We start from the raw sequence: 14815 nt of genomic DNA, 5'->3' as shown, positions 1-14815 counted from the left end.
AGGAAGGCCATGTGGGGCGGTAGCATGCTGTCAAAAGCTGCAAGCCCGACGCTACGTGGCGAACAATCAACAATGTCCACAACCCCCCTTTTTTCCTTACGTGGTAGCCAGGCACTCCTCTTACTACTGTCGTCGCTCCATGTACCAAACAAAGCAGTGTCAGATCAATACAACTTCTGTTAAGGCCAGCCACACAGGGAATCTAATGACAAAAGTATCCATGATAGCCGGGTTAACCAAGCATAGTCATGTGCTACTAGCTCATGTGGAGAAGCAAATCCAAGGTCCCCCAGTAATAATACTTCTCACGAAGGTGCTACATTAGTACCATTAGTACCACGTACATTGGAAAAATCATCAGGACGCGCACCAAGCATCGGTGTCCGCGTTTGTCTGACAAAAATACCAGATGTTTATCAGTATTGAGCCGTCTCTGCTGTATTGAAGCCGCCGGGGCTACGTTGAGCCGCCTCTGCTGTATTGAGTCGCCGGGGCTACGCTGAGCCGCCTCTGCTGTATTGAAGCCGCCGGGGCTACGTTGAGCCGCCTCTGTTGTGTTGAGCCGCCGGGGCCGCGTTGAGCCGCCTCTGCCGTGTTAAGCCGCCGGGGCTATATTGAGTCGCCGGTCTGCCTGAGCCGTTTCTGTCGCGTTGAACGGATCATCTGTCATCTGGACAAATCAGGACCATTATCCCTTACAAAAAAGGTGTCGCAAAAGGGGCATGAGAAAATATTATTTTTGCACTAGCGCTCGTCTTGCGCAAGTTGCCACCCCCGCTACATCAACACACGTGACTGATTCATTGTCCGTGCCCATGGCCGACTTGCCCGCGTCCGTGCCGTTTCCAACACCGCGGCCGACTTTCGCGACCTCACCGGCGTACAACGCCACGGACGACGCGCTCGTCCGCTCTCGCGGCCGGTTAACGCGTCTATACCGGCTTACAACAAGGAGGACAACTTGCTCGTCCGCACCGGCTTACAACGCTACGGTCAACTCATCTGTCTGTTCCCGCGGCCGACTCGCTCGTGATTGATTTCAGCTTCACCATGGTGATCATCAATTCTGCGGTGGATCATTTCTGACCTAATATACCAGGTGAAATCCATCCAGTATATTTTTATATTATCTACTGCTTTCTTTAAAAGAGCAATTACTCTGGCTTGCAAGTTCTTCAATGCAGGGCAAGTTATATCACTGAGTTGTTGATTGACTTATACCGGTTTACATCACGGTCAAATATGGAGAATCTCAAGACAACTCCTCGAGTCGCCTTGAGACTCGGGGGCTATGATGACACGACTCAGTAAATGATTACCAGTTCACACAAAGCTTTGAAGCTCTCAAATCCGGTTTAAAGTTCCGGTTCAAAAAGAATTAATCTCTCGCAAATTCGAGTTCTCAAACAAATTAAGGGTTGCCAAAAAAGAACTTGCTGCCATGATGCGCGGTTCAAACATGGGTATCCTGCCTTACGACTTATCTTATTATGGTCACTTGGGGGCTTCCTGTTCAAACATAGGTCGTATTCGAACCAAAGAGAACATAGCTGTCGGTACCCTTTTGATCGGCACACTGCCAAACTCACTAGGGGGCTTCTTGATCGTATTCTAATCATAGCTCAACCCCTTTTGGGTCCGACGTGGATCGTATTCGAATCAGCATCGTTAAACAACTCTTAAGGTCATTTGGGGGCTTCCTGTTCAAACATAGGTCGTATTCGAACCAAAGAGAACATAGCTGTCGGTACCCTCTTGATCGGCAACGCCAAAGCCACTGGGGGCTACATGATCATGTTCGAATCCTAGATTAACCCGTTTGGAATGGTTTACTGATCGTATTCGAATCAGAAGCCTTGATTTTCTTTTTGTCTGGATTAAGTTTTTTGAACACAATCTTTTGGGTTTTGAGACTTTTTGCTCATATCTAAAGCATATGTGAGTGGTTTCTATTTAACCCGGCTTGACTTTGGACGATAAGTCGCCAGTATATGACAATCATAAACATTTGGAAGTTTTGGCTTCTAAAGATTGGGTTATCACCCTTACTGCACATGTATCATAAGCCGGCAGTACGATTCAATATCACAGGTATGATATTGTTTATACATGATTATGTTTAAACCGGCCCTGGCTATGGACTTTAAGCTGCCAGTATATTTTGAATTGCGCCATTGGAATCATGCGCGTATCAATCATTGGATTATTGCCCTTATTAGATACGGCGATATAAGCCGGCGGTATGAGCCAATTCCACAGGTATGTTTTCCTGATTATATAAATATGCGAGGTTTGATAACCCGCCCTGGCTTTTGACGTTAAATCGCCAGTATGTTTAGGCTTGAATGGCCTTAATTCTAGTCTTTTCCATACTTGCATAAAGACTATATTATGTTTGGGTTGTTACCCGCCCTGGCTTTTGACGTTAAGTCGCCAGGGTGTATGTTGTTTAAACTCTGTGCAGGATTTGCAGAACTATGACTTATATAAATGCTTAAGTCCAAACTCATCATTAAAATTGATTCTTCAAAATGATTATTCGTTCTGGATTTTCTAAAAGGCTATAAGCCGCCAGGTTATAAAAATTCCGGCTTACAATGGAGGTGTATTAAATTGCCATCGGCCAAGAGCCGCCGGGTATTTAAAACTCCGGATTTACTTGTCAACAGATAAGGTATTTGAATCTTTAAATAGCCAAACTTGGCTGGATTTTTATTATGATATTGAATGATTGAGGTTTTCAAACCGGGTTATTCAAATCTTTAATAGCCGACATGGCTGGATTTTTATTATGGTTATCAGTAACTAATATTATGATTGAGGTTTTCAAAGTCGCTTCAGCGCAATGGCTAGTATTTTATCAATGGATATGATTTATTCTACAATGAAAGGAATAGTCCCGAGTCGCTGCAGGCTTACGACCCGGCACTTGGGGGCTACATTATTCAAATTGAGATTACATCGAATATGCAAAGTCCCATGTCACTGCCAGCATGCACCATGGCACTTGGGGGCTAATGCAAAGCCATTTTTTGCTCAACTTATTGAAGACCCGACTCATCACATTCTAAATGAGCCGGCCCTTGGGGCCTACCAATTGCTCCTGTCAAAACTTCAAGGTACACAAGCCTCAGTCCATTACATTGAAAGATCCACTACTCAGTTGGTAGAGTACAAAGCTCTTAACCTTATGGACGTGGGTTCAAGCCCCATGGTGGACATTACATCATATGATGTTATTATCAATGAATTATATACAAAGTCCCAGCTCAGTAATATCTTACTGAGCCGGCCCTTGGGGGCTACACGTTGCTGCTCCAGTTTACATGATCACATTTACAAAGTCCCAGCTCATTATTGCATAATGACCCGGCCCTTGGGGGCTACACTGGTTGAAGTTTTATGAGCATAAGGAAATTACAAGTCCCAGGTTGCTGCAAGCATGACAACCCGGCACTTGGGGGCTACAGGTGATATACATATAAGGGGGAAAATCTTCAAATTCTCAGTTTTGAGCAGATCAGATTGACCCGGTGTTTGCAACAATCATGATCCGGTGTCACCAATAATTATGACCCGCCATCGGCAACAATTATGACTCAGTGCCATCAATATTTACAAACCGGCAATTTTGGTAATATTAAACCGGCAAGTTCTACATCTTTAAACCGGCTGAATATCAGATGAGTATTTCAAGACCAATATTTCTTAAGCCGGTGCTTTGGAAGCCGACTCAAGTGGATTATTCTTCACAATATTTCTCTACAAGAGACCAATGTCAGCAAATTGACTCTGAAGCTGGCCTATTGACCCGGAATTTTCAAAAGAAGTGTCTGGATTTTTTGCATTGACAAAGTTGAAACATATCTGCTAAAGAAGATTTACTATGAGATCTTGAGTATGCATCCAGGAGGAAAATGACAAGGACTTAAAGATGATCAGGTGCCGGTTCAGGAAAATATTTAACCGGGAGCACAACCTATCAAGTTTGTTCTTGTGTTTATTTTACATGATCAGTTTAACATGGATAAATCCAAATTAAACTGGGGGCTAATGTCGGGGATATACCCCGCGGTATGACCCGGCCGGAAGTATGACCTGGCTGGGCTTGGCGTTTTCATTGGTAACCCGCCGGAGTGGCGACTCACGGATGGCCCTAACGGCGGGTCAGACAGAAGACTAGGCCCAAGGCCCAGAAGGCCGGCTCATGTTATGGTGGGCCGGTTTATGAGGAAAGGCATAAGGAATATTCTCCTACCAAGGAAGCAAGGCTAGGACTCCAATTGTAATAGAGCAATCCTAATCCTACTAGGACTAGTCATGTAACCCGCCCCTTCAACATATATAAGGAGGGGCAGGGCTCCCCAAAGAGGGGACAAGCAGCAAGAAGAAACAATCTCTAGGGCTAGACACAATTAGGGGAGAGCCGGCTTACCGGCGACTCCCTCATGAGCATAATGAGACCTAGCCACAAACAGCATGTAGGGCTATTACCGGATGATGTTTCCCAGGGCCCGAAGCTGTCTAAACGCATCTCTCGATTCCGACCAACCCCTTCAAGCTACCGCATAGATGCGTTGGCCTCACGATTAAGTCCTCACACTAGGACATCTGCCGTGATAATTCCGACATACAGCATAATCACTAGCATCACACATAATTTCAAAGGGTAAATTCCAATCAGGTGGCTGAACAATAGGTGCAGAGATCAATGCCTTCTTAAGTATTTCAAATGCTTCTACGCAATCATCATCAAATACAAATGGTATATCTTTTTGTAATAAATTAGTCAGAGGCCGAGAAATTTTTGAGAAGTCCTTAATGAACCTCCTATAAAACCCGGCATGACCAAGGAAACTTCTTATACCTTTGATGTCCTTGGGGCATGGCATCTTTTCAATAGCATCAACCTTGGCTTTATCAACTTCAATACCTCTTTCAAAAACTTTATGCCCCAAGACAATACCTTCATTGACCATAAAGTGGCACTTTTCCCAATTCAAGACAAGATTAGTTTCTTCACATCTCTGCAAAACTCGATCAAGGTTGCTTAAGCAATCATCAAAAGAGGATCCATAAACGGAGAAATCGTCCATGAAAACCTCACAAATCTTTTCACAAAAGTCAGAGAATATAGCCATCATGCATCTTTGAAAGGTAGCAAGTGCATTACATAAACCAAAAGGCATACATCTATAAGAAAAAGTACCAAAAGGGCAAGTAAAAGTGGTCTTTGATTGATCATCGGCTGACACAGGTATTTGAGAGAAACCAGAATAACCATCTAGAAAGCAAAAATGTGTATGTTTGGATAATCTTTCTAGCATTTGATCAATAAAGGGTAAGGGGTAATGATCCTTTTTAGTAGCTTTATTTAATTTGCAGAAATCAATTACCATCCTATAACCTGTAATAATTATTTGCGGGATCAATTCATCTTTATCATTAGGAACGACGGTAATACCTCCCTTTTTAGGGACACAATGGACAGGACTTACCCACTGGCTATCAGCAACGGGATAAATTATACCTGCCTCAAGGAGCTTTAGTATTTCCTTTCTTACCACTTCTTTCATTTTAGGATTTAGCCGTCGTTGATGATCACGAACTGGTTTGGCATCTTTCTCCAAATTTATTTTATGTTGACATAGAGTGGGACTAATGCCCTTAAGATCATCAAGAGTATATCCAATAGCAGCATGGTGCTTCTTCAGAGTTTTCAATAATCTCACTTCTTCATGCTCTGAAAGGTTAGCACTAATAATAACAGGATATATCTTCTTTTCATCAAGATAAGCATATTTAAGAGTATCAGGCAATGGTTTGAGCTCAAACACGGGATCACCCTTGGGTGGAGGAGGATCCCCTAGGATTTCAACAGGCAGATTGTGTTTCAGGATGGGTTCCTGTTTAAAGAATACTTCATCTATTTCCCTTCTTTCATTCATAAACATATCATTTTCATGGTCTAGCAAATATTGTTCTAAAGGATCACTAGGAGGTACAGCAATAGAAGCAAGACCAATTATTTCATCCTTACTAGGCAATTCCTCTTCACGGTGTTGTCTACGAAATTTAGAGAAATTAAACTCATGAGACATATTACCTAAACCAATAGTAACGACATCCTTTTCGCAGTCTATCCTAGCATTAACTGTGTTCAAGAAGGGTCTACCAAATATAATGGGACAAAAGCTATCTTGTGGGGAACCAAGAACAAGAAAATCAGCAGGATATTTAGTTTTCCCACACAAGACTTCAACATCTCTAACAATTCCCATTGGTGAAATAATATCTCTATTGGCAAGTTTAATTGTGACATCAATATCTTCTAACTCAGTAGGTGCAATATCATGCTTAATTTCTTTGTATAAGTCAGTAGGTATTGCACTAGCACTAGCACCCATATCACACAAGCCATGATAACAATGATCTCCTATTTTAACAGAAATAACAGGCATGCCTACCACAGGTCTATGTTTATCTTTAGCACAAGGTTTGGCAATTCTAGCAGTTTCATCACAGAAATAAATAACATGCCCATCAATATTATCAGCCAAGAGATCTTTAACAATAGCAATATTAGGTTCAACTTTAACTTGCTCAGGAGGTGTATAGGTTCTAGTATTGCTTTTACGAACCACAGTTGAAGCTTTAGCATGATCTTTTATCCTAACAGGGAAAGGTGGTTTTTCAACATAAGCAGTAGGAACAATAAGATCATTATAAGTGATAGTCTTTTCTTCAACTTTAATAGGTGCAGCTACTTTTACTTCTATGGGAGGATGATATTTAAACCACTTCTCCTTAGGGAGATCAATATGAGCAGCAAAAGATTCACAAAAGGAAGCTACTATCTCAGAGTCAAGTCCATATTTAGTGCTAAATTTACGGAAAACATCGGTATCTATAAAAGATTTAACACAATCATACTTAGGTGTCATACCTGACTCCTTACCTTCGTCGAGGTCCCAATCTTCAGAGTTGCGTTTAATTCTTTCCAATAAATCCCATTTGAATTCAATAGTCTTCATAGTAAAAGAGCCAGCACAAGAAGTATCGAGCATGGTGCGATTGTTATCAGAAAGCCGAGCATAAAATTTTTGAATAATTATTTCTCTTGAGAGCTCATGATTGGGGCATGAATATAACATTTATTTAAGCCTCCCCCAAGCTTGAGCGATGCTTTCTCCTTTGCGAGGCCAAAAATTATATATATAATTGCGATCACGATGAACAAGATGCATAGGATAAAACTTCTGATGAAATTCCAATTTCAATCGTTTGTAGTTCCATGACCCAGTATCATCACATATCCTATACCATGTAAATGCATCTCCCTTCAAAGATAAAGGGAAGACCTTCTTCTTAATAACATCACCGGGCACACCTGCAAGCTTAAATAATCCACAAACTTCATCCACATATATTAGGTGCTCATCAGGATGCTTTGTTCCGTCTCCTGCAAAAGGATTAGCTAGCAGTTTTTCTAACATACCCAAAGGAATTTCAAAGTAAACATTTTCATTTTCAGTAGGTTCAGTAGGTTGAGGAGCAACTCTTTGCTCTACTGGTCGGGGTGAAGATACCCCGAACAAGCCCCTCAGAGGATTACTTTCCATAGTAACAAGTGACAGTAAATTTCAGCACACTATATAAAATTTTCCTTACCAAATTCCACCTACCAAAGGCGCTTCACTCCCCGGCAACGGCGCCAGAAAAGAGTCTTGATGACCCACAAGTATAGGGGATCTATCGTAGTCCTTTCGATAAGTAAGAGTGTCAAACCCAACGAGGAGCAGAAGGAAATGATAAGCGGTTTTCAGCAAGGTATTCTCTGCAAGCACTGAAATAATAGGTAACAGATAGTTTTGTGATAAGATAATAGGTAACGAGTAACAAGTAACAAAAGTAAATAAAGTGCAGCAAGGTGGCCCAATCCTTTTTGTAGCAAAGGACAAGCCTGGACAAACTCTTATATAGAGAAAAGCGCTCCCGAGGACACATGGGAATTATCGTCAAGCTAGTTTTCATCATGTTCATATGATTCGCGTTCGGTACTTTGATAATTTGATATGTGGGTGGACCGGTGCTTGGGTGTTGTCCTTACTTGGACAAGCATCCCACTTATGATTAACCCCTATTGCAAGCATCCGCAACTACAAAAGAAGTATTAAGGTAAACCTAACCATAGCATGAAACAAGTGGATCCAAATCAGCCCCTTACGAAGCAACGCATAAACTAGGGTTTAAGCTTCTGTCACTCTAGCAACCCATCATCTACTTATTACTTCCAATGCCTTTCTCTAGGCCCAAATAATGGTGAAGTGTCATGTAGTCGACGTTCACATAACACCACTAGAGGATAGACAACATACATCTCATCAAAATATCGAACGAATACCAAATTCACATGACTACTAATAGCAAGACTTCTCCCATGTCCTCAGGAACAAACGTGACTACTCACAAAGCATATTCATGTTCATAATCAGAGGAGTATTAATATGCATATAGGATCTGAACATATGATCTTCCACCAAATAAACCAACTAGCATCAAATACAAGGAGTAATCAACACTACTAGCAACCTACAGGTACCAATCCCAGACTTGGGGACAAGAATTGGATACAAGAGATGAACTAGGGTTTGAGAGGAGATGGTGCTGGTGAAGATGTTGATGGAGATTGCCCTCTCCCGATGAGAGGAGCGTTGGTGATGACGATGGCCATGATTTCCCCCTCCCGGAGGGAAGTGTCCCCGGCAGAACAGCTCTGCCGGAGCCCTAGATTGGTTCCGCCAAGGTTCCGCCTCGTGGCGGCGGAGTCTCGTCCCGAAAGCTTTCTTCTGATTTTTCTTTGGACGAAAGACTTCATATAGCAGAAGATGGGCACCGGAGGGACAACAGGGGGCCCACGAGGCAGGGGGCGCGCCCAGGGGGTAGGGCGCGCCCCCACCCTCGTGGACAGGTGGAGGCCCCCCTGACGTGGATTCTTCTTCCAGTATTTTTATTATTTCCAAAAATAACTTTCGTGGAGTTTCAGGACTTTTGGAGTTGTGCAGAATAGGTCTCTAATATTTGCTCCTTTTCCAGCCCAGAATTCCAGCTGCCGGCATTCTCCCTCCTTATGTAAACCTTGTAAAATAAGAGAGAATAGGCATAAGTATTGTGACATAATGTGTAATAACAGCCCATAATGCAATAAATATCGATATAAAAGCATGATGCAAAATGAACGTATCAGGCCCCGCTTGCGGGGCCTAGGGATTCCATTGAGGTTATTAAATGAATCTCCTATGTTGGAACATTAGGGGCTTCGGCCTCTTTGGCCGGCGGCGCCAGCTCATCGAATATTTGCGACAAGAGGAGATAGACATTGTCGGTCTTCAGGAGACGATTCGCCAGGACTTTAGTATGCATGAGCTCCAGGGGCTCTCTCGCCACCAGTTTGCCTGGCAGTGGTTGCCTGCTACGGGTCAATCTGGGGGCATTTTGCTCAGAGTCAGGGAGGATGCTTTCTCGGTTGAGGATATGGACCGAGGGGAATTCTTCCTGAGCATGTCCATCACCGACCGACGAGTCCACTTGAGTTGGGAGGTGATTTTTGTCTATGGTCCTGCGGATCATGGGCGCTTAGCCGCCTTCCTTGCCGAGCTGAAAGATAAGGTGGAGAGGTGCACCACTCCGGTAGTGGTGGCCGGGGACTTCAACCTCATTAGGTGGACTTCTGATAAAAGCTCGCCCAATGTTGATCGGGTCTGCATGCGTCTATTCAATGACTGCATTGCGGACCTTGCGCTTCGTGAGATAGCCCGCGTAGGGGCTAGGTTCACTTGGACGAATAAGCAGGCGGACCCCATCCGGAGTGTCTTAGATCGGGTCTTTATGTCGGCCCAGTGGGAAGTGGTGTTCCCATTGTGCTCACTCAAAGCGGTCACTCGGATTGGCTCCGACCATACCCCCTGCTTTTTTCGTCGGGGATGAGGCCCCCCCTAGGACCCGTCGCTTCAGCTTTGAGACGTTCTGGCTGGAGCAACCGGGTTTCTTTGAGTTGGTTTGCGACCGCTGGCTAGAGGCGGCCGCGTCCCCGCCTCGTGTGTTCTGTGCTGTGGATGTCTGCACCACTGTGCTAAATTGGCTCGTTAGGCCATGAAGGGCTGGGGGCGAACCTTGGCGCTGACATCCGGGCCCGTAAAGGGGCCCTGCTAGATCAGATTAAGGTGCTGGATGGCCTTGCAGACGGGCAGGGCTTGTCTCCTAACGATTGGCTTAGGAGATACTCCCTCGAGGCCTCCCTCATGGACATCTACAAGAGCGAGGAGTTGTTCTGGCAGTGTCGAGGGGGCCAAAACTGGCTCCTTAAGGGGGATGCGAACACTGCCTACTTCCAGGCAATTGCTAATGGCCGCGAGAGGAAATGTGCCATCCCTTTCCTCTGGGATGGGGATGCCCTTCTGGAGAACCCAGTTGACATCTCCACCCATATTTACTCCTTTTATAAGGAGCTGTTCTCGGCTGAGCCGCGTGGAGGTGTCTCCCTCTACGCTGATTTCTGACCGCTTGCAGACCAGGTCTCCAATGCGGAGAATGCGGAACTTACTCTCCCATTCTCTCCTGAGGAGGTGGGTCGGGCGATTGCTTCTATGAAAGCTTGCTCGGCCCCGGGGCCGGATGGCCTCCCGGTAGTTTTCTTCCAGAAATTCTGGGAGATCCTACGTCCTGTCATTATGCCCATGTTCCATGAGTTCTATATTGGAACCCTGGACATGGCTAGGATTAACTATGGTGTCATATCTCTGATCCCCAAAGTAGTTGGGGCTACGGATATTCGGCAGTTCCGCCCCAACATGGTGATCAACGTGCTGGAGCGAATCTTTGTGAAGGTTTGCGCGCCCCGTTTATCCCCCGTGGTGGAAAGGATTGCCCACCCCCTTCAGTCCGCATGCTTGAAGGGCAGGCGGATCCATGACGGGATTCTTGCCCTTCACGAGATCGTCCACGAGGTGGCGTCGAAGGGGCTTAAGGGTGTCTTCCTCAAATTGGACTTCCAGAAGGCGTATGATCGTCAAGACTGGTCCTTTTTGAGGTTGGTGATGCAGCGACGAGGTTTTAACGAGAGGTGGTGTTCCTGGATCATGCAACTGCTTAGATCTGGTAACACGGCGATCAACATCAATGGCGAAGTGGGACCCTTTTTCCAGGCTTCCAGAGGGGTAAAGCAAGGGGGCCCTGTCTCCCCCCTGCTTTTCAACCTCGCAGTTGATGCCCTTGCGGGCATCCTAGATAAGGCCAAGTTAGCCGGCCACCTTAAGGGTGTAGTTAGTCACCTCATCCCAGATTGGGGGGGGGGGGGTTACTCACTTGCAGTATGCGGATGACACCATGATTATGGTGGAAGGCTCGGACTCGGACATTGTCAATCTTAAGTTCCTTTTGCTCTGCTTTGAGGAAATGTCTGGACTTAAGATTAACTTTGATAAGAGCAAGGTGGTGGTCCTTGGCTACTCAGAGGCTGAGCAGCTTCGGACCACGGATAACCTCAACTGTTGCTTGGCATCATTCCCCATATCCTACTTGGGGATGCCCTTAGCTGAGTCCAGGATTTTGGTGAGTGGGTATGATCCGCTTGTGGGACGAGTAGCGTCCCGTGCGGAGCACTGGTGCGATAGGTTCACTTCTAAAGGCAACAAAATTGTCCTCATTAGCTCTAACCTTGCTAGTCTCCCATGTATATGATGGGGATGTACATCTTGCCTGAAGGTGTACATAGCTCCTTTGACAATGAGCTGGCTAGGTTCTTCTGGCAGGCAGGGGATGGTCGGCCCAAGTACCATATGGTGAAGTGGGCTGACATATGCTTGCCGAAGGACTGAGGTGGGTTGGGCATCCCTCCGTCTCGCCGGATGAACGTTGCGCTTATGCTGCGTTGGGTTTGGCGGATCTTGCGGGGAGATGGGGGGTTTGTGGCTGCAGTTGATTGAGTCCAAGTACTTGCAAGGACAACCCCTCCTGGCTTGCTCTCACTCGGCTGGGTCCCAGTTCTGGAAATCTATTCAGGCCATCAAGAAAGAGATTAGGCCGGGTTTGCGTTTCTCGGTTGGCAATGGGTCTGGACCCAGTTTTGGTTGGACCCCTGGCTGGAGGGCGAGCCTCTCGGCTTGCGGTTCCCGCGGCTCTTTGCGATTTGTGACGACCCGGCCATCCTTGTTTCTGCGGCTGCTTTGGATGAGGGATGGAACATTGCGTTCCGCCGCTCATTCGGACCAGATGAGGTACGGGAATGGACAGACCTGAGGGAAGTAGTCCCTCTTCCTCTGTCCCAGGACCCTGACACTGTTTCTTGGAGCCTTTCTCCTTCGGGTGAATTCTCCGTTAGTTCGGCCTACCAGGCATTATGTCGTGTGCCGGTTCTACAGTGGTTATCCCCACTGTGGAAGGCACCGATGCCCTTGAAGATTAAGATCTTCGTATGGCAGCTTCTTCGAGATCGTCTCCCTTCGGGGACCGAGGTGCTGAAACGCCATGGTCCGGGCAATGGCCTTTGCCCTTTGTGCCATGTCCTGGAAACGGGAACGCACATTTTGTTTTCTTGCGTAGCGGCGCAGGCACTTTGGTGCTTTGTTCGTGAGGCTCTAGGACCAGAGTGGGAGGCCCATGACCTTGCAGAGTTTCTGCAGGTAAGGGCCACCCAGGTTGGCCGTAAGCGCCGATTGTTCTGGCTCATCTTCGCGGCTATGATGTGGACTCTTTGGACTTCTCGCAACAAGATGGTGATTGAGCGGGTGTTCCTGTGTCGTGTTGCTGACTCGTTCTTCAAATTTCTTGCCTTCTTGCAGTAATGGCATCTGCTCGCTAGGCCGAGGGGTCGTGGCCGTCTTCAGCTCTTGCTGGACGCCCTGGTGTCTACCGCGCGTCGGCTCTCCGACCGCCCGCCTGCTTCGTAGCTTGCCTCTTGTGGCCTTTGTTGTTTCTGTTTTTTCCATTTGAGCGTCTTTGTGCTGTGGCCCCAACTTTTCTCTTTTATAACTTTGTTTGAGACGTGGTTGTATGAACATATGCTTTATCTATAAAACGGGGCGAAAGCCTGTTTCAAGGCCTATTGATGGCTGGCCGAAGCCTCACTCTCACCCACGACAAACGACAACACAGCTGGGCGTGCGAGTCCTGCAGCGCAGCGACGGGCAAGCACAAGAGTAACACGTCCCTGACAACTTAAACGACTCGTTCCCGAAAATAAAAAAACAATAAAAAACATGATGCGCTTTGATCTAGCGGCTGATGGCGTGAATCAGACCAAACTAAATCTCAGCTAGCTGAGTTTTAGTAAACCCGATCTTTTATTCCAGGGAAGGGAAGGCATGATAATAATAGTCTGTGGTATTTTATGGGCAGTCCAGCGTAGTCAAAGGGGGAGTGGGATAATAATTGGGGCGCACAATCAAACATGGGTGGTGCTGAGTAGGACTTGCTTGCCTGGGCTTTGAGCCTTTTCTCGCCATTGCCTGCCCTTCTTTTTTGCCTTGCACGCACGTACGCTGCTCCACGTTTCGCCGCTTTGGTACGTGCATGTGTACGGTCTCTTCTTGCTTCTATGCTCCACTTGGTCACATGGCGAAGTTGCATATGTATCCTCTGCACATTTTACTTGTCTACATAATTTAAAAGACATGATTTAAACCCTAAAACTATGCCGCCGTCCGCCACCGCCGCCGTCCCAAGCCTTCTACATGCTGAGGAGCCTGGGGGAGGGGAAGGTTGGCGGCCGCGGCCCTCGTTTATGACGAGGCTGCCGCCGTGGCTGCGCCGGCACTCCGGCGTCTCTTGGGGCTCGACCTTGACGTGGGCGAGCGGCGTCGGTGTGCCGGAGGAGTGGGCGCCGGAGGAAGAGGAAGACGCGCCCGCTATCCGCCTCGACATCCACGAGCTGCCGCTCCGGCGCAAGAACGACGGCGCCGGGTACTCCATCCGCGGTGAGTTGCCGCCCTCGATGTGCTCGAGGACGGCCTTGAGAGTGCGCCCGGGGATGCCCCACCATTGACGCCGGCCCTCGGAGTTGTGGCGCCCGCGGAGTGCCGGAGCGCCATTCGTGGACGCGAGTTGGTCTGCGTGGCGGTGCTCGAAGTACGCCGTCCGCAGATTGTGGCTGTCGGGGGCATACCTCGGCTGCTGCCGCGCGTGCTCCGGCATAGACGACCGGATCCGTGCGATCTCGGCACGCCGTTCAGCACCAGAGGGCGGCGGCGGCACCGGGACTCCGATGGCGTTGAGCCTCCATGAGCCCGGCACCCGCATGTCGGGCGCCGCTGGGTAGTCCGCCTCGTAGAGGAGGCGAGCCTCCACCTCGTGCAGGTGATGGCGGCCAAAACCGTTGGCCGCTGCTCCGTCTCCAGGGAAGCGCTCGGCCATGGTCACGACTTGAGAGAGGGGGAGAGAGAGGGTGTCGGCAGCGAAGAAGAGAGGGGCATCGGCGGCGAGAGAGAGGCTGTGGCGAGCAAGTGTGCGGCCAACTGCGAGGGAGGGTGGCTTTTATAGCGGCGAGCGGGCGGCAGCAGTGTGGACGCGTGGCAGGAGGGGGCGGGACACGCGGCGGTGACACCTTCACTGTGCCGCCCGTGAATCAATTGAAGGCTGATCCGCGGTAGCCTTCGCATTGATTTTCACGGGAAACCGAGGCGATGAGGACGACGAAGATTCTCAGCGTCGCCCAGTCGCTGACTCGTCGGGTTCGGCCTAGGTCCGCCAGCGCCAATTTCGGCCCTAGCTGGCGAAAATTGGGCTCCTGGAAACGCAACTGGGCCGATTTTTTATAGCC

The sequence above is a fragment of the Triticum aestivum genome, chromosome 7D (genome assembly GCF_018294505.1).
Source record: "Triticum aestivum cultivar Chinese Spring chromosome 7D, IWGSC CS RefSeq v2.1, whole genome shotgun sequence".
NCBI classification, from domain to species: domain Eukaryota; kingdom Viridiplantae; phylum Streptophyta; class Magnoliopsida; order Poales; family Poaceae; genus Triticum; species Triticum aestivum.
The sequence above is the reverse complement of the archived record's forward strand: the minus strand, read 5'-3'. Positions refer to the sequence as shown.